Genomic DNA, 19,969 nt, shown 5'->3' with positions numbered 1-19,969 from the left:
AAGGGAGTGACCAAAAGTAAAATGTTTGAACATGTGGAGGCAAGAAGGCCACTTAGTATCAAAATATGAAACTTTTATATACATGGTCTGAACAGTGAAACACAGTGGTTATGAGGTACTGTCATATCAGTGTGGAAATTCTTTATGTTACAAGGCATGCTGGCAAAAGAAAGGCTCCAGTGTAATACGTGAGGCTCTTTGCAGCCAGGCCCTCCCTCTCAGCCTCAAAGCTGAAGCCCAGTATTCCCTGTTTGAACCCTTCAGCCATCCTAGAGAAGTCATATTTTCTTAGGCTACATCTCTGCTGAGTAGTTGGGTGTGAAACTATCTTTTATTACTGAGGAGTTGTTTTCCAGGTAAGCTGACTTTCAGTCCTAAGCCATTTTCTTCGAGCCCTCCCTACAGTCCTGAAGTCTTTGTAGGTTGTGGCCTCTAGGATGGAGCTTCACAGATCATAGCTCCTCCTACATGAGGTCAGTCTTTCTTGATGATTTTGGTTGACACTTTTCATTTTATACTCTGTGTGCTTGGTCATTTATATTGTTGTGAGGTGAAAGCATTTAAAGGAATATACATCTTAATACATGTTTTTAATATATTCATTTAGAGCTAAAGCAAAGCACTTCTCCCCTTGCCGGGCTCTATTTACCTCCCTACTTTCAGTGCCCATCGGTTAGTTAAAAATTCTCATCTACTTCCTTCAGTTGCCGTTATGTATGTAGATGTATCCATCCTACCCAATTGTACAACAGACATCTCCATTCAACTACAGTACGAGCTCCCCATAATGACTCCAAAATTCAGCTTGTATTTTGTCCCCAGAAACTCTCAGCATTGTTTCTGTCTCAATTAATATGTCACAAATCCAGGCTAGAAAGTGAAATGATTTATGCCACAGGGAATCAAGTATTCACTCTGTCATTTATAGGGTAGAACGTCAAACAACCTTGATCCCTCATATTCCTCACCTGTGAAGTGCTGGCAGATAAACCACTCTCAAAACATCATTGAAAGATATAAATATATCAAATAATTAGAGCAGGGTGATACAGTGTTAGTCGAGAAACATTAACCTTGATGTCAAGATATACAATGATGTAGACAAAGATCTGAGTTGCACGTGACTCTTCTCTGACCTAATGTGTGCACCATATACAGGAATCTGCATACCTCAAAATAAGCAGAACCCACAGCTATCACTGACCTGGAAATCATTCTCATATTTATATCACAGTAAACTTTATCTAAAGCTAGATGAACAAAGAATTAAAATGAAATATCTAGAGGAGAATGAGAGACTACTTCTTAAGTAGCCAAGCATGCCATTTTTCTCAGGATCAAGTTTGGGTATGAAGTATTCCTATGGCAGCAACTCAGTTTTGTTTGACACTAGCTTTAAGTATTTTTGTAAAAAGTAAAATTCAGAGACCCCCCACCACCAGGATCAGCAGTGAGCCAGCGGTGAGCCAGCTGCAGTCCCCACCCCTGTTCCCCCTCTTTGCCCCAGCTTGCTCCAGGGAACCAGTAACACTGCATCAGGCTATTCCCAGCTGAACAACAAACAGTGAGGAACCGAAATCAGACTACACGCCACCAGGATCAGCAGTGAGCCAGCAGTGAGCCAGCAGTGATCCAGTGACACAAGACTGACAACAAGATGGCAAGAGGAAACAGAAAGAACATACCCCAGGGAAACCAGGACAACCTGGCAACACCAGTACCCAGCTCTCCAATCACAGCAAACAGCAGAATGCCAAACACACCAGAAAAAGAAGACACAGACCTAAAATAATACCTCAAGACAATGATAGAGATCATTAAAAAAGAACGGGACAAAAAGCAAAAAGAATCAGAAGCTTTTAAAGAGGAAACAGGAAAAACACTCAAAGAACTCAAAGAACTAGAGGAAAACAGAAACAAAGAGATCAAGGAATGAAAGAAGGAATTTATAACAGAAATTGACACAATAAAGAAAGCACTAAAAGAGAAAACCCTAGAGGTAAAACACCTAAAAAAGAAATCAGGAGTCCCAGATGCAAGCATTTCCAATAGACTACAAGAAATGGAAGAGAGAACCTCGGGGGCCAAACACAGCCTTGAAAACATAGACAAAACAGTCAGAGAAGATGCAAAAACCAAAAAGTTCCTAACCCAAAATGTCCAGGAGATCCAAGACACAACGAGAAGACCAAACCTAAGGATAATAGAAATAGAGGAGGGCGAAGAATATCAACTAAAAGGCACAGTAAATATCTTCAACAAAATCATAGAAGAAAACTTCCCTAACCTTAAGAATGAGATGACCATGAGCAAAAAACAAGTCTACCGAACTCCAAATAGATTGGATCAGAAAATAAACTTCTCCTGACACATAATAGTCAAAACGCAAAGTGCCCAAAGTAAAGAAAAAAATATTAAAAGCAGTAAGGGGAAAAGGCCATGTAACTTATAAAGGCAAACCAATCAGAATCACACCTTATTTCTCAACAGAGACTATGAAAGCTAGAAGAGCCTGGACAGACATCATGCAGACCCTAAGAGAGCACAGGTGCCAGCCAAAGCTGCTATACCCAGTGAAACTCTCAATCACCATAGATGGAGGGACTAAGATATTCCAAGACAAAACTAAATTTACACAATATCTGACAACAAACCCAACTCTACAACGAATTCTAAGTGGAATACCGATTACAACGAGGTGAATTACATCCCCAATAAAAACAAGAAAACCTCTAAGCAAGAAAAGCAAAAGAAGAAAGACATACAGGCACAATTCAACCACAAAAAGCAAAAATAGCAGGAAACAGCAACCACTATTCCTTGATATCTGTTAACATAACAAGACAACATGTGTGGAAATCACTATCCCTGACCTCAAGCTATATTACAAGGCAATTGTCCTGAAAACTGCATGGTACTGGGACCGAAATAGGCACGTGGATCAATGGAATAGAAGAGAAGATCCAGAAATGAGCCCTCAGGTATATGGTCACCTGACTTTTGACAAAGGAGCTGTAAAGATTCAATGGAAAAAGGACAGCTTATTCAACAAATGGTGTTGGTCCAACTGGCACTCAGCATGCAGAAGAATGAAAATAGACCCTTTCTTATCTCCTTGTACAAAGCTCAAGTGTAAGTGGATCAAAGATCTCCACATTAAACCAGGTACACTGAAACTATTAAATGAGAAAGCAGGGAAAAACTTAAAAATCCTAGGCACAGGAGAAAATTTCCTAAACAGAACACCAATAGCTTGAGCTCTAAGGTCAAAGATTAACAAATGGGACTTAATGAGATTGCAAACTTTCTGTAAGGCTAAAGACATCGTCAAGAAAACAAAATGGCAACCAACAGAATGGGAAAAGATCTTTACCAACACCACATCAGATAGAGGCCTAATATCCAAGGTGTACAAGGAACTCAAAAAGCTAGACACCAGAGAATCAAATAACCCTATTAAAAAATGGGGTACAGACTTAAACAAAAATTTCTCAATTGAGAAATATCGAATGGCTGAGAAACATCTAAGAAAGTGCTCGACATCCTTAGCCATCAGGGAAATGCAAATCAAAACCACCCTGAGATTCCACCTCACAACAGTCAGATTGGCAAAGTTCCAAAATTCAGATGACAATAGATGCTGGTGAGGATGTGGTGAAAGAGCAACACTTCTCCACTGCTGGTGAGGTTGTAAACTGATACAACCACGCTGGAAATCAGTCTGGCGGTTCCTCAGAAAAATGGACATAGTACTACCAAAAGACCCAGCTATTGTACTTCTGGGTCTTTACCCCAGAGATACTCCAACATACAACCAAGATACATGCACCACAATGTTCATAGCAGCTCTATTTATAATAACCAGAAGCTGGAAAGAACCCAGATGTCCTTCAGTAGACGAATGGATACAAAAACTGTGGTACATTTACACAATGGAGTACTACTCTGCTATCAAAAACAATGGCCTAATGAAATTCTCAAGAAAATGGATGCATCTAGAGAATATCATCCTGAGTGAGATAACCCAGGCACAAAAGAACAGAAATACTACGCAGTCACTGATAATGGGATACTAACTCCAGAAAGCCCTTAACACCCCAGAATCAACCCATAGACTGTGTGAAGATCAAGAAAAAAAGAAAAAAAAAGAATATATTTTAATTAAAAATGTACTGTATCACATCCCCCCTTTTTTCCTAATGTCTCTCCCAGTTTCTCTCCTATCTCCTCAAATTAATAACCTCTTTTCCTATATTATTGTCACATATATACATATGTATATGTATAGGTACTCACAAATACTTAATTACAACCTTATAAAATGTGTTTGTATACTTTTATGCAAAAATGCTTAAAATTTGTACATTTATCTTTGTTTTTTTAAAATAAAGTTAAAAAAGTTTTTTTAAAAAAGTAAAATTCTACAATAATGAAACTATAACATGTTTTAGCAATTTTTCAAGACTAGGTAGAATATTCAATAGCAGACCCTTTGTATTAAAATTAAGGCACATTTGTTAATGTAAATATGAAATCCATGGAACTGACATTCATAAATAAAAATTATAAAAGCTTGTCATAGTTTATGTCATTTATACTAGCACTTAGGAGACAAAGGAAGAAGGATTTCTGTGAGGTTGAGGCCAATCTGTTCTATATAGCAATTGTGGCTTCAGCCTCCTCACAGAAACTTCCAGATAGAAAATCGCCAGAGATAGAAATATAAACACCAGGAGAAACTTGCATATATGTATGACATAAGAGACTATAAAAAATACAGTAAGCAGCAGAAACAATTTTCTGTCTTAAGAACCCCTGGAACTTTCTGAAAATACATAATAAAGAAACATAGACAAACTTGATGATTTTCAGAAGCAAGAGGCTGAGGCAGGTAGATATGTGGTTGGATGAGGTGCCACTAGTCAACATTTGGAAGCTATGCCAGTATGCTGCTCCTGATACTACTTTGAAACTTTTAAAGGAGTTACAATTGCATTTAATGACACTTGCCTGTGTTTCTTTTCATAACTGTATGTGAACCTCCAATTGCTGTAAAACACCAAGCTTTATTCAATAAACAAACAACTCTTCCTGTTTGATTGTTAAGCTAAGTACTAACCTTTCACTCAAATGATTATCCAGGAACTGTGTGGGTCAGGGAGGCTCAAATAGATGCACAGTTTTCTATGTTAGTGGCTCACATACTCCCTAAAGTACTAAAGTTCTAGATAAAGCTGTCTTGATGGCACATATAAGAGAAGTTAAAGCATTTCCTGTCATGGCAGCAAGGCCCTGATGATTCTTGAGAGGAAGAAAAATAAATACATATTGTAAGAAAGGTAAGGAAGAAACCACTTTTACTCAAGAGTTTAAAAAAGAAAGAAAGTCTAAAAATCAATCTTGATTTTGAAAAGTCAGGACTTTTGTTGATTTGTTGAGTGTAGAGTATGATTAATTGCAATGATATAAAAAGCCCTGCAGGCTTGCTTAGGTCTGCTAATATTTGAGTACATGGTTTCAACACAAATCTTTGTAAGCATCAATTTCATACAGACAGTATCATTTTCCTGACTGTGTTGTTGTGACTTACATCTGTAATTCGGATACTGTCAGGAGAGTAAGAAATTTACCATCATCATCTAATAAATATTGAGTATTCTATATTGAAGTTTCCTTAGTTTAGCAGATGTCAGTTAACATTCAGACTTTGCTATCCCCTGAACACATTGGCATGTTGACATGCAGTAATTCTCAAACATCAGCATGAAATCAGAAGGAGATGAAAGCATCAATATATCTCATTCCAAGATTCTGACTAACTGCTCACGGAAGGGACTGTGAACATACTATATTACTCACAAACATAGTTAATGTAAATGATCACCCAGGTTAAGGAAAAGTCACATTTATTAATTAACTTCGGTGGTAGTTTTGTTTGGATTAAAAACCAAAGTATTTTCCATTTAGACATATAAAATATATACAATTAGTCTCTGTAGGGGTTAGTTTAATTGAACAAACTTTGTCATTTAAGACCTTAAATTAACAACTTAAACACATCTTGCTCTCAATACAATGACTGAGTTGGCTTGACAAAAAAGCCTGAAATCATAAAAAAGTGTGCCAAAGAAGCTACCTATTCCATATGGTCCAGCATATGTACTCCACATGCTTTTATTAAGTAAAAGGTTTGTCACAGTGACAATATTATGTTAAATAAAACTGTCCTGCACTATGTCTACTGTAATCCAAATGAACACATGGCAGATATAAGTAAACATCATGTATTTCACTTCTAAAGTTGAATTTCTTCCATTGTCCACATTTACTAACACACTAATCATAAAGAACAACACATATAACAAAGGATGTCATCAATGTTTAGGAGTTGGAATCAATATCACAATATATTAATTACTTTGTATTCATGATGGTACTCAAATAAGTTGATTTTTACCAAACATAACAGGGAGTGCATGGGTTTATGTATATGTGTACTTCTGTTTGTGTGTGTCTGTGTGTGTGTGTGTGTGTATGTGTGTGTGTGTGTCTGTGTGTCTGTGTGTTATGGTAAAATTAAAACTAATATTTTTGATGTCTGCCTCATTTTTTAAGAAAAAAATTGGCTATGAAGCAAACATTGAGCTAAGGAACCCTGGCTGGCACTGAATTCACAGCAATTTTTCTGCCTTCTTCATGCAGGTATTAAAATTATGGCAGGCATCACTGACACACGTCACTACTGTCTAACATCTACAGAGCCTTCCTCCACTCCCTATTTCTTTCCTGGTTCTTTCCATGGTCCCATCCACTTTAATTTACAGATTTAAAATCTTCTGAGAATATAAAATAGAACATAAACCTTGGATGTGATATTTGTATTCTCTTTGTTTGAAATAAATTGTTATATTAACGTGCACTAAGGTCTTAAGTTCAATACACTTCTCGTTGCCTCATTTTCAGAAAATTGTTCAGCATCCCATGGCATCCATTGTGCCACAGCAGACATATGTGTGAATTAATAAAGATGTATCTGATTTTGTGTGGATTTAAGTGTAAATGTATGTCATATATAGAACCCTGTGTTTTACTTTTAAAGTTCAACTATACACCTGGAGGATGTTGATATAAAATATGTTGTAAAGCTGTCGGTATATCTTATTACACACAAATGCCAGAGGCACACACTTACACACAGATATCCAAGCTGTTTTCAATTATGAATTCCTTCATGAACACAGCTGTAAATTTTAACTAAGGGGGACACTAAGGAATAGAATACACTGGTTACTAGATATTCATATTTTAACTACTATTCAGAGCTATAAAATTTGTCTGAAACTATGGAAAATTTAAAATATTTCAAGCTCAGTATAGCAGCAATGGTTCATTACCATACTTTTACTTTTTAATTTTTTATTTAAAAAACTTTATACATGTTTTGATCATAATTTTATCTTCCCCAAATTCCTTCCTTATCCTACCCACATACCTAACTACACAATATCATGTTCTTTATCTTCTTCTCTTAAAATCCAACCCCCAAAAAATCAAAAAAGAAAATATTTCTTAATTCATGCTTAATGTGAAAATCTCTTTGCCAATCATTTATCCTTCACACATCTCTTTCTACTTACTATTATCTAAATATCTATCTGTCTGTCTGTCTCTCTGTCAATCATCTATCATCTGTCAAACATATCTGCCTATCATGAAGTTAATTATTTTGATTTACTATTTGTTTCTTACAAAAAAAGAGATTGAACTTTTCTGTCATGGATTATTATTTTAGATGATCTGAATCAATCAGTACTGAATTGTCATTATCAGTTAGACTGTACTCTGAAAATATTGCACACACTTCAATTGTGCTTGCAAGAATATATCATGTTCTAAGAGTTTATATTTGAATTAACCATAAAAATATTTCCTTTTATTTTGCTATGTTTACTATATAATTCAGAGCTTCACAGGTGCTAGTGAATCATGTTACTGTTAATAATTATTCTTTTTAACAACCTTTTGTTATGTGCTTATTTACCTTAATTACAGAAAACCCCTCTTGTCCATTAATATAAACATTTTGTTGTATAGTTTCCAAAATATAGAAAAATTTTGGAGGATTATCACCATGTCTTACCTTTTCTATCATGAAATATTATATAGTAATTAATTTGGTACTCTGAAACTTGCATCTCTACTTTCTAAGAAAAAAAAATCAGAGGTAAAGTTGCAAAATTTATTAATTAGTCATTTCTCTTGTTATCTTTATTGGTACTATGTGATCCTATGTGTGCTCATATATACCCACGACATAAAATGCTGTATGCCTTCCTCTAAGGAAAACATTTAGTACTAGTTTTCCTGTAATTTGTGACTATTGACATTGCTTGAGTTGATCAAAAGCTTACCTCAACCTTAGAAGCATGCTTTTCCCTGACTTGAAGATATTCTTACAAGAAATTGCTGCTTTGCCATTTGATTCTCCTTTTCTGACTCACCTTGTGAGTGTCATAAAATTATGATTTCTCAAGGAATTGGAAGATGCTGGAATCAAGAGCACCTGATATTCGAGATTTAGTTTCCTGTTTGATAAGCTTATCAGCACACTACCAGATGCTACAGTAATCATTTTCTCCACTGAAGCAGCTGTGATTTTTATGTGGAATACATAATTGGTCATCATGAGGGCTGTATTACTGTCACCTCTTGGGAAAGGCGTTTAAATTGAAGAACAGTGCGGACTGGATTAAAGTTACACTCAGCCCTAGGAAGTTTTGGGCACTTATAATTGACTTGGATCCATCAAAGAAGAAAATCACACAAGTTCAGACTTTTATCTGCTCCTTATATTTAAGGCTGTAGGAATTAAAAACTCAAGTCTTCAAGTTTAACAATAAATTGATTGCTCTTAAAAACATATCCTAGAAAAAATTAAGGCTTAAGAAAATCTAAATGACTTGTAAGGTCAACAAACAATCACTAGTATAGAGGGGGAAACAAACCCTGTCAGTAAGTATTATTTGACAAAACCTATACAATTCATTTTAAGTACAATATATTATTCAGATGATTCAGGGAAGCAAAATAAGAAAGGAGTATTTCTTTATGTGATTACCAGGAACCACCGCCAAAATTTCTGTCCATTTTTCTTGCTTGCATAATGACTTCTTTTTAATGAAAAGTTTGTGAATAGATTTGTTCTTTGTCTACTGTAAATTCTTGGTGTCTCTGACAATTTGGGACATTTCTGGTGGTAAATAACATATTTCCTCTGAGAATGTAAGGTCATGGAACAGGGAAGAAATCTACATTTTATGTCTCTTAAATGAGTTATGTGCAGAATGCTTGTGGGAACATGCTCTCTGAAAACAAATATTTGTCCACTGTATAAACAAAAGAGCATAAAAATCATGTCTTATTTTCTGAGGAACCGCCAGACTGATTTTCAGAGTTATACCAGCTTGCAATCCCACCAGTAATGAAGGAGTTTCTTTTTTCTCAACATCCTCACCAGCATCTGCTATCACCTGAGTTTTTGTTGGTAAACATTGTGACTGGTATAAGATAGAATCACAGGGTCATATTGTTTTGCATTTCCCTTCTGACTAAGTATGTTTAACATTTCTTTAGGGGTTTCTCAGACTTCTGATAATCTAATAGTGAAAAGCTAAAAAAGAACCCAGATGTTCCTCAACAGAGAAATGGATACAAAAAGATGTGGTACACTTATACAATGGAATACTATGCAGCTATTAAAAACAACTTCATAAAATTTGAGGGCAAATAAATGGAACTAGAGAATCACATCCTGCATGAGGTAACCCAGTCCCAAAAGAACACACATGGTATGTGTTCACTGATAATAGGATATTAGACAAAATACTTGCAATACCAAAGATACAACTTACAGACAATGTGAAGTTTAAGAAGAAGAAAGACCAAAGTGTGGATACATCAGTCCTACTTAGAAGGGGGAACAAAATAATCATGAGTGGTAGAGGGAGGTAGGTACTTGGGAGGGAAAAAGAAAGAAAAAAAGGAGGCAGGATAATGTGTGGGAGGGGATGGGACAGAAGTGTCAGAAAATTGAACAGAGGTGTGTAGTAGTGACTGATTGTCCAGTAGAAAGTCCCAGATGCCAGGAAAGCAAGAGGTCCCCAGGACCCAATGAGAATGATTTAAGCTGAAATAACCAATAAAGAGGAAAGAGAACATGGAGAGACTATATCCAGAAGTTAGATACAGTCCTTTGTTGAGGAATGGGGCCATCACCCATTTTGAAAATATTAATACAAAATTGTTCCTGTCTAAAGGAAATGCAGAAACAAAGTGTAGAGTAGAGACTGGAGAAAAGGCCTTCCAGAGAAAGCCCCACCTAGGGATCCATCCCTTCTGCAGTCACCCAACCCAGACACTACTGATGTTGCCATGAAGCACTTGTGAACAGGAGCCTGGCTTTTCACCTGGGAGACTCTGCCAGAACTTGACCAATAAAGATGCAAATGCTTAGATGCTGGCAGCAAACCATAGGACTAAGCCTGAGGACCCCAGTGGAGGAGTTAGGGGTAGGATTAAATAAGCTGAAGAGGTTTGCAACCCCACAGGTAAAACAGCATCAACCAACCAGACCCCTTAGAACTCCTAGGGACTAAACCATTAGCTCAAGAGTACACATGGAGGGACCCATGGTTCCAGCTGCTTATGTAGCAGAGTATAGCCTTATGTGGCATCAATGGGGGGAGGGGAGCCACTTGGTCCAGTGGAGTATAGATGCCTTAATGTTTGGGAATGCTAGGCAAGTGAAATGGGAATGGGTTGGTACAGGAGCTCCCTCATAGACGCTGGAGCAGGGGAATGGGGGGATGAGACAGTGGGTTTGAGGAGGGGAAAGAGGGAGGATAACATTTGAATGTAAATAAGTAAAATTACAAAAAAAGATTTAAGAAATCATAAAACATGTCTTCACTTTAAAACAACACAGTAATTGTTATACAGCTGAATAAAAATAACTTACATACATGTTTTTTAAAAATACTGCAAATCACCCAAGTTACCATTAAAGCTACTGTAGATTCATTTGAATGATAGATTGTAGTCATGGGAAACAGTCAGAAAATAAATGAATTTTATTTGTAAGCATGAAGCTATGAAAATTGTAATTACATTTCTTTACTCCAATGGTCAGTGGGAGCACATAGTTAACCATCTAAAAGATTACCCTGACAGTTTTTGGTGACATTGTTTATTTGAAGATTGTGATTTAATGTAGTATATGGCTAATGAATATGTCGTTATTTAGCCTAAAAGATGAAAATATTTTTTTTGAAATTTACAGTGACCCATATATCTTCATTTTGTCAAATTCCAAAGAAAATATTCTCTTGAAAAATTTAATTTTGCAAACAAAAATGGAGGGAGAGTGGAATTTGGGGAGAGAAAAGGTGGGGGACTAGGTGTAGAGGGAAGGGGAAATAGCAGTTGGTGTGTTTCAATTAAACAGTAATTTTTATGTTTTAAATGATTAGTTTGTAATAATCTTTCACTATTTACCTGTGAAGTACTGATCCGATGTAGATAGGGATTAATCATCTTAAATGATAATGAATAATTAAGGTCTAACAAGAGGGTGAGGCGAAGAGAGAGTGGAAAGGGGAGAAGAATGGTTTCTCCCCCATTGAAGCATAATCTAGGTTTATCAATCTATATGTGTAAGCACATAGTAAGTATCCAGGATGGAGAAAGGCAGGGGACGACATCAAGAGGGTGAATAGGCCAGTCCAATTATGTATGTGTAAGAAAATGCTCTTGTTCAGTAGATGAATGGATACAAAAATTGTGGTATATTTACACAATGGAGTACTACTCAGCTATAAGAAACAATGACTTTATGAAATTCTTAAGAAAATGGATGTGCCTAAAGAATATCATCCTGAGTGAGATAACCCAGTCACAAAAGAACAGACATAATATGAAGTCATCGATAATTGGATACTAACCCCATAAAGCTCTGAACACCCCAGAAACAACTCAAAGACTATATGAAGTTCAAGAAAAAAAAAAAAGAAAATGAAAACCCATTATGTTTAATCTTTACACACCAAGAAAACTTTGACTATTTCCAGGTTACATCTTGTTTTACAGGTACTTTTTGCTCATTGCAACTAGTAAGATTTTAATGCATACTATCAAACCTTTAAAAAAATAAAGTACTGACAAAAATATATTCGCATACTTTTATGCATAAATGCTTAAAATTCGTACATTTATCTTTGTTTTTTAAAATAAAGTTGTAAAAAATGAAAAAAACAGAAAATACTATTGTGTAACTCACTAATGTGTACCCCAAGTATAACGTTACAGATAATAACAAATGTAAAATAATGTAAATGTAAAACAAAAATTCTAAAGTATGTCAGAGAAAAATAAAAAAGGCATGTAAAGATATTAATCAACCAGAATCCCCAAAGGTCACAAGGACTAAACCACCAATCAAAGAGTACACATGGTGAAACCCATATCTCCAGCTGCATACGTATCAGAGGATGGTATTGTCTGTCACAAGTAGGAGAAGGCCTTAGTCCTGTGAAGGCTCATTTCCCCAGGGTAGGGGAATGCAAGGGCCTTGAGGTGGCAATGAATGGGTGAGAAGGGGAGCCTCCTCATAGAAGCAGGGTGAGGGGGAATGGGATGGGAGTTTGTGGAGGTGAAGCTATGAAGAGAGATAACATGTGAAATGTAAATAAATAAAATAACCAACAATTTATTTTTATTGGATATTCTCTGCATTTACATTTCAGAGGTTATCACTTTCCCACAATCCCATCCCCACTCCCCTTCCCATCCCAACTCCCCCTCACATTGCCTCCATGAAAGTGCTCCCTCTCCCAAGCCCCTTCCCCCACCTCAGCACCGTGGCATTTCCTACACTGGGACGAAAAACCTCTTCTCCCATTGATGTCAGAAACTGCTATCTATCGTCAGCTGCATATGTACCTCGAGCCATAGAACTCTCCATGCAAACTCACTGGTTGGTGTTTTAGTCCCTTGGAGCTGTGGTGGGTTAGCTGATAATTTTGTTCTTCTCAGGGGGTTGCAGACCCTTTCAGCTCCTTCAGTCCTTCTTCTAGCTCCTTCATTGGGGTCCGGATGTTCAGTCAGAATGGGGCAAGCATTCTTCTGAGGAGGCATCTATATCAGGTTCTGGCCAATAGGCACTATTTGGCATCAGCAATAGTTCTTGGATTTATTGAGTACTTATTGGGTGTATCCACAGGTGAGGCAGTCTTTGGATGATCTTTTCTCCAATCCCTATTCTTCTATTTGTCCCCTTATTTCCTCCCATGAAAGTTTGGTTCTTAGTTCTAAGAAAGACTGAGGCATCCACTTTCAGGACTTCCTTCTCTTTGAGCTTTATAAGTTCCATGAATGGTTTCTTGGGTATTTTGGGGGGAGAAAAGATTCAAGCTTTTTGGGTTAGTATCCACTTATTAGTGAGTACATACCATGAGTGTTCTTTTGTGACTGGGTTATTTCACTCATGATGATAGCTTCAAATTCCATCCATTTGCCTAGGAATTACATGAGGTCATTTTTTTAATAGCAGAATAGTACTCCATTGTGTAAAATGTACCACACTATCTGTATCTAGTCTTCTGTTGAAGGACACCTGGGTTCTTCCCAACTTTTGGCAATTATAAAGAAAACTGCTATGAACATGGTGGAGCATGTGTTTTTGTTAGATGTGAAGCTTCTTTTGGGTATACGTCTAGGAATGGTAGAGCTGGGTCATTGGTGGCACTTTGTTCAATTTAGGAGGAAAAACCAAAGTGGTTTTAAAAGTTTACAGTTCCAACAACAATGGAGGCATGTTCCTCTTTCTCCACATCCTCGACAGCATCTGCTGTCACCTGAATTTTTGATCTTAGCTATTCTGGCTGAAGTGAGGTGAAATCTTCGGGTTGTTTTGATTTGCATTTCCATGATGGCTAGGAATGTTGATCATTTTTTATGTGCTTCTTGGTCATTCAATATTCCTCAATTGTGAATTCTTTGTTTAGCTCTGTACCCCATCTTTAAGAGGATCATTTGGTTCTCTAGAGTCTATGTTCTTGAGTTCTTTGTATATATTGGATAATAACCCTATATCAGATGTAGGGTTGGAAAAGATCTTTTCCCAATCTTTTGTTGCCATTTTGTTTTTGACAGTGTGATTTGCCTTACAGAAGTTTTGCAATTTCATGAGGTCCCATTAGTCAATTCTTGATCTTAGATCATAAGCCATTGGTGTTTCTCTTCAGGAATTTTTCCCCTGTGCTTATGTCTTCTAAGCCCATCCCCACTTTCTCTTCTGTTAGTTTCAGTGTGTCTGGTTTTATGTGGCGATCTTTGATCCACTTGAACTTGAGTCATGTACATGGAGGTAAGAAAAAACCAGTTTTAACCCTTCTGCATGCTGACTGCCAGTTGAATCAGCACCATTTATTTGTTAAAGATGCTGTACTTTTTAAAGTGTTTTTAGTTCCTTTGTCACAGAACAAGTAGCCATAGTTGTGTGGGTTCATTTCTGGGTCTTCAATTATATTCCATTTATCTACCTTCCTGTCTCAGTATTGGTACCATGCAGTTTTTAATCACAATTTATCTGCAATACATCTTGAGGTCAGAGATGATGATTTCCCCAGAGGTTATTTTTTTATTGTTGAGAATGTCTTTTGCTATCCTGGATTTTTAATTACTCCAAATGAATTTGCAAATTGCTCTTTCTAACTCTATGAAGAATTGAGTTGGAATTTTGATGGGGATTGCATTTAGTCTATAGATTGCCTTAGACAAGATGGCCATTTTTACTATGTTGATCCTTCCAATCCATGAGCATGAAAGATATTTCTATTTTCTGAGGTTTTCTTTAATTTTCTTCTACAGAGACTTGAAGTTCTTGTCATACAGATCCTTTACTTGCTTGGTTAGGGTCACACCAAGGTGTTTTATATCCTTTGTGGCTATTGTGAAGGCTGTTGATTCCCTAATTTCTGTCTCAACCTTTTTGTTCTTTGAGTAAAGGAAGGCTACTGATTTGCTTGAGTTAATTTTATATCCAGCCACTTTATTGAAGGTGTCTATCAGCTATAAAAGTTTTCTTGTGGAATTTTTGGGGTCACTTAAGTATATTAGCATCTACAAATAGTGAAAATTTGACTTCTTCCTTTCCAATTTGTGTCATTTTGATCCCTTTTTGCTGTCTGATTGCTTTTGCTAGTGATTCCAGTTCTATATTGAATGTGCAAGGAGATAGTGAACACCCTTGGCTAGTCCCTGATTCTACTGGAATTGCTTCAAGTTTATTACCATTTAGTTTTATATTGGATACTGGTTTTCTGTATATTTTTTTTACTATGTTTAAGTATGAGCTTTGAATTCCTGAAGTTTCCAATAGATTTTAACATTGAAGGGGTGTTGAATCTTGCTAAATGCTTTCTCTGCATCTAGAGAGATCATTGTGTATTTTTTTCTTTGAGTTTATATAGTGGATGACATTGATGGATTTTCATATATTGAACCATTCTTGCATTCCTGGGATGAAGGTCACTTGATCATGATGAATGATCATTTTGATGTGTTCTTTTAATTCTGTTTGCAAGAATTTTATTGAATATTTTTGTATCAATATTCATGAGGAAGATTGGTCTAAAGTTCTCTTACTTTGAAGTGTCTCTTTGTGATTTAAGAATGAGCATAACTGTGGGTTCAAAGAATGAGTATAATCAACAATTTCAAAAAAAGAAAAAGAAAGTAAACATATTAGCATTGCTGACATTAAAAGATATGTACATGTTGAAATATTTATTGCATCATACCTAGTCCATGTATGCTTGAACTGTTCCATCTCTATATTAGATTGATGTAAGTGTACACACAGTTCTCATGTATTTAAGTAGCAGGACCTACCTTAAGTTAGTTAGAAAATTAAATATAGCCTATGGCCATATCATGGAGTAGTTTATTGGTTATTGTACTTGCTGAAGGTCATGCAGGAGAAATGAAAAATAGCTTTAGAAGTCATGAAATTTAGTACAACCACAATGGGTATGCTTCCATTAAGGCACAGCCCTGAGGACTCCATGTCCTGAGGAATTTATGCTGCTATTGACTTCTCCTCTACCTGCTACCCTCACTTCTTCTCTCTTAAACAAAGAATGTTATGAAAACTCTAAAGGGCTCTCAGCCCTTCACTGGGCAGTATCTCTGGCACCCACAATAATGGTTCTTGATCTCTTTTAGGTATTGATGCTGGACCAATTATTTATTCAATCACAACCACCCTAGAGAAGAACTTAGAGATGTAGTTTGTCAGCAGTGAACAACATCCTTGGAAAATATTTGAAAAATTAAAATTGTTTATGGAGCTAGGTTAACATGATTTTACTACTGGCTCTGATGTAGAAAATCTTAGGGAACAGTTTGAAGTTCACAAAGACATATTTTTACTAGTTAAGCTAGGCCCTTTATGGTCTGGGAACAAGAACAATGACAGAACTGGCAGATGTGACTCTCACTGTGGCTAGACTGGTAAAGTTTGATTTCTTATACTAATTGTTGCACTCAGCTTCCTGATATGATTTAATGAGAATTACTGATGAGTATATACAAATTCTGAGGATTTAAAGTAGATGTGACTGATTTTTATATAAAAGTTTAGATTTGTGATTCTCTTAAGATTTTTATAAGATTACTTATTTTTTGAATTTTTTATTTTCTCCAATTTTACTATTAGTTATTTTATTTAATTACATTTAAAATGTTATCTCCTTCCCAGTTTCCCCTCCACAAATCTCCTATTCCATACCTTCTGCCTCTGCTTCTATGAGTGTGATCCCCAACCCACCCGTCTATTGGACCTCACCACCCTACCTTAGCATTCCCCTACACTGGGTTATGGAGCCTTCACATGACCAAGGGCCTCCCCTCCTACTGATGCCTAATAATGCCATCTTCTGCTACATATGCATCTGGAGTCCTGGGTCCCTCCATGTGTACCTTTTGGTTGGCGGTTTAGTTTTTGGGAGCTCTTGGGGGTCTTCTTGGTTGATGTTGTTCTTCCTATCTGGTTGCAAACCCCTTCAGGTCTTTTAGTCCTTCTCCAACTTGTCAGTTGGGGTTCCTATGCTCTGTAAATGGTTGACTGTAAGTATCCACATTAGGATTAGGCTGTCACAGAGCCTATCAGGATACAGCCATATTAGGCTCCTCTCAGCAAGCACTTATTGGCATCAGCAATATTGTCTCGGTTTGGTAGCTGTGTTTGGGATGAATCCACAGGTGACATAGTCTCTGGATGGCCTTTACTTCAGTCTTTGCTCTACTCTTAGTCTCTGTATTTCCTTTAGACAGAAGCAATTCTGGGTCAAAATTTTTGAGATGGGTGTGTGTCCCCATAACTCAAATTGGCCATGCCTAACCTCTGGATATGGTCTCTACACATTCTCTTTCCCCATTGTTGGATATTTTAGCTAATGTCATCCCTGTTGGACCCTGGGAGCCTTTTGCATTCCTGGCATCTGCTACTCTCTGGTAGCTATGCCCTGTTTCCCTTCTCCCACTGCTACATACCTCTGTTCAATTTCCTGACCCTCTGTGCACCCCCCATGTCTTCTCCTGCTTTTCCCCCTCACCCTATTTTCTCCCTCCCAACACCCTCTTTCTAAATACCATAATTACTTTGAAATATAGATAATGAAATAATTAATCCTTTTTTTTAGCTGTAGATTGTTGCCTGCCAACAAGAGAAACTGTCTGAGAAAACTATCTTACTTGCTTCCACTTTGTCTTTTGTTTGTTTTTTTTTTTCTTTAATTTCATGATGGTATCCTTTTTTAAATCATTTTTATTGGATATTCTCTGTATTGCTTCTACTTTGTTAATTGATAATGTGTAGCTTAGTCGTGAATATACAGAGATTCTAGGAAATAATTTGATTTCTTCACCTGTACTACATAATGTTATTTCTTATAATGCTATTGGAGAGCATAATGTTTTGTCATAGTCATTCACTAAAAGGAAACCAAAACATAATCACATTGCAATTTTATACTGCTTAAATGATTTTGCTGGGTTTCTTAGCAGTGTTTCACTGCTGTGAACAGACATCATGAACAAGGCAAGTCTGATAAAGAACAACATATATTTAGGACAGGCTTGCAGGTTCAGAGGTTCAGTCTATTATCATCAAGGTGGGAACATAGCAGCATCCAGGCAGGCATGGTGCAGGCAGAGCTGAGAGTTCTACATCTTCATCTGAAGGCCGCTAGCTGAATACTGACTTCTAGATATGGAGAATGTGGCTCTCTAAGCCCACACTCCCACTGCCACTCCTTACTCCAACAAGGCTGTACTTACTCCAACAGGGCACAGCTTCTAATAGTGCCACTGTCTGTGTTGAACATACACAATCCACAACACTAGGATATATAAGCCATTAGGAGAAAAAATAATATTTGATAAAACTTTGGTCCTTTCACTTTCCAAGGTTGGAACGTTGTTCTATCCAATCATCAATTGTGTGTGTGTGTGTGTGTGTGTGTGTGTGTGTGTGTATCTATTTACCCACCATGTGTGTGTGACATGTTTCTATACCTGTGTTTGTGTAAAATGCTTGGACCTTTCTTGCTGTCAATTTGCTACACCTATTCTAAGTGTGAATACACACACACACAAACATATATATCTAAATACATGTATGTATGTATGTACTTGTATTATGACTTTTTGTACTTTGCCTCTTCTTTCGTCCACTCAGTGTGTGTGTGTGTGTGTGTGTGTGTGTGTATGTTTATGTGTAAATTTTCTCTCTTTTTTTCCCTTCCTCATCAGCCCCAAGTACTTAAAAAGAATTTTATATTTTTCCACTGGCCACAGGGAGTGCCAGCCTCAGTAAATTAAGCTTTGTTCCCTAGAGAAAAGACTGCTAAATAAACTTTCTAATAACTGGCTGCCACAGGCAGCTGTTCCCATCTGTATCTGGACCAAACCCTATCACCTGCCAGCCTCAGTTTTCCCACATAATGGATGCTGAATGTCTTTAGGTTTACAAGAAATATTTTATGATGAGTAGGAAAAGTATGTAAAGTGTACTCTGGAAAAATGATGAAAGTTTTGCTATTCATTATTTCCTGAAACTCACTCAGTGATCCTTAGTTTCCCTTACATGTTCCATAATTGAGACACTTAATTCTACAATAATAAAATGACTGTTAACTAAGAATAATTGAAAGGTTTTGTTTTATCCCTTCTTTATTTAAGTGAGTAAGAAAGTATGCTTGAAAGCCCCATATTTATAATTGAAAATGATGAAATGCATTTTTCATGGATAATAGGAAAAAGTTTTTAATTTAATATAAAAGTCCAACATAAAAGTCTTCTCTTCAAAGGCTAGGCCCATCTGCCACATGGACTAGCAGCTGCCAAAGACTGAAAGACTGGTGAGAAAGGGATCTGGGCAGCCAGGGAGCAGAGACACCTCTGGCGAGTGCACACGAAAAGCGCAACACAACCCTGCCTGACCCAGGGACCAGGAACACAGCATTGGGAACTCTGTTCCCACACGGCAGCTTTGGGTTGCAGAACATGGCACAGCCCATCTGCCACCTAGGCCAGTGGAGATCCAGGGACACAGACCAGGTACAAGGGAAAGGCAAGAACATATCACTGACAACAAGATGGCAAGAGGAAAGCTAAAGAGTATATTCTAAGGTAACCAAAACAACCTGGCAACACCAGTACCCAGTTCTTCCATCACAGCAAACAGCAGAATGCCAAACACTCTAGGAAAAGAAGAGGCAGACCAAAAATCATACCTCAAGAAGCTGATAGAAATCCTTAAACAAGAACAGGAGGAAAAGCAAAAAGAATCAGAAGCTTTTAAAGAGGAAACAAGAAAAACACTCAAAGAACTCAAAGAACTAGAGGAAAA

The sequence above is a fragment of the Micromys minutus genome (assembly GCF_963924665.1).
Source record: "Micromys minutus genome assembly, chromosome: 21".
NCBI lineage: Eukaryota > Metazoa > Chordata > Mammalia > Rodentia > Muridae > Micromys > Micromys minutus.
Note: the sequence above shows the minus strand (reverse complement) of the source record.